We start from the raw sequence: 1,683 nt of genomic DNA on the forward strand, positions 1-1,683 counted from the left end.
TAAATCCCAAATGGGATTGCCGAGTCAAATGGTAGTTCTGTTTTTAGCTCTTTGAGGAATTGCCACGCTGCTTTCCACAATGGTTGAACTAATTTACACTCCCACCAACAGTGTACAATTGTTCCCTTTTCTCCAGCATCTGTTATTTTGTGACTTTTTAATAATTGGCATTCTGACATTCTGACTGGTGTGAGAAGGTATCGCACTGTGGTTTTGATTTGTGTTTCTCTAATGATCAGTGATACTGATTTTTTTTTTCATATGCGTATTGGCCACATGTATGTCTTCTTTTGAAAAGTGTCTCTTCATGTCCTTTACCCACTTTTTAAATGGGGTTGTTTTTCTGTTGTACATTTCTTTAAATTCCTTAGAGATGCTGAATATTAGGCCTTTGTCAGATGCATAGTTTGCAAATATTTTCTCCCATTCTGTAGGTTTTCTGTTTACTTTGTTGACAGTTTCTTTTGCTCTGCAGAAGCTCTTAAGCTTAATTAGAGTCCATCTGTCAATTTTTGCTTTTGTTGCAATTGCTTTTGGTGTCTTCGTCATGAAATCTTTGTCCGTTTCTATGTCCAGGATGGTATTGCCTAGGTTGTCTTCCAGGGTTTTTACAGTTTTGGGTTTTACATTTAAATCTTTAATCCAGCAGTCCACAACCTTTTTGACACCAGGGATTCATTCTGTGGAAGACAGTGTTCCCACAGAAAGCAGTAGGCAGTGGGATGGTTTCGGGATGAAACTGTTCCACTTCAGGTCATCGGGTATTAGTTAGATTCTCAAAAGGAGTTCACAGCCTAGATCCCTCACATGTGCAGTTCACAACAGTGTTCACACCCTTATGAGAATCTAATGCTGCCGCTGATCTGCCAGGAGGTGGAGCTCAGGTGGTAATGCTTGCTCACCAGCCACTCACCTCCTGCTGTGCGGCCTGGTTCCTAACAAGCCACAGACTGGTACCAGTCCATTGTCCAGGGATTGGGGACCTCTGCTCTAATCCATCTAGCTTTAATTTTTGTATATGGAGAGAGGAAAGGGTCCAGTTTCAATCTTCTGCATATAGCTAGCCAGTTATCCCAGCACCATTTATTGAATAGAGAATCTTTTCCCAATGCTTGTTTTTGTCAGGTTTGCAAAGATCAGATACTCGTAGGTATATGGCCTTATTTCTGGGTTCTCTATTCTGTTCCATTGGTCTATGTGCCTCTTTTTTTTCCAGTACCATGCTGTTTTGATTACTGTAGCCCTGTAATACAGTTTGAAGTCAGGTAGTGTGATGCCTCCAGCTTTGTTCTTTCTGCTTGGAATTGCCCCTGGGCTATGTGGGCTCTTTTTGGTTCTACATGAATTTTAAAATAAAAACTCTCAACTTTATCTTTGTTCTTGGAACATACTGAAGACCATCTAATCTGTGAGTATGCCCCACATTGCAATTCTTGCCTCCTAAATAATCAGTGTTACGTTTAGAGATTTATCTCTATATTTTATTTGACTTCAGCAATGTAAACTGTGAGTCAGAGCTGCAGTGGTGGAGGCTGCAACCTTGGCGGTGGGAAGGTCGGTTCACAGGGTTTCTCAGCATGCTCCTCCTGTGTCCCCACTGTCGAAAGGTGCCCCCGTCATGTGTGTGCCCTTGGCTTGTAGACTGGCCTCATCTTTCCAGAACTATTTTTGGTCATGCCTCAT

Source organism: Mandrillus leucophaeus, unplaced genomic scaffold (assembly GCF_000951045.1).
Source record: "Mandrillus leucophaeus isolate KB7577 unplaced genomic scaffold, Mleu.le_1.0 Scaffold1393, whole genome shotgun sequence".
Taxonomy (NCBI): Eukaryota; Metazoa; Chordata; class Mammalia; order Primates; family Cercopithecidae; genus Mandrillus; species Mandrillus leucophaeus.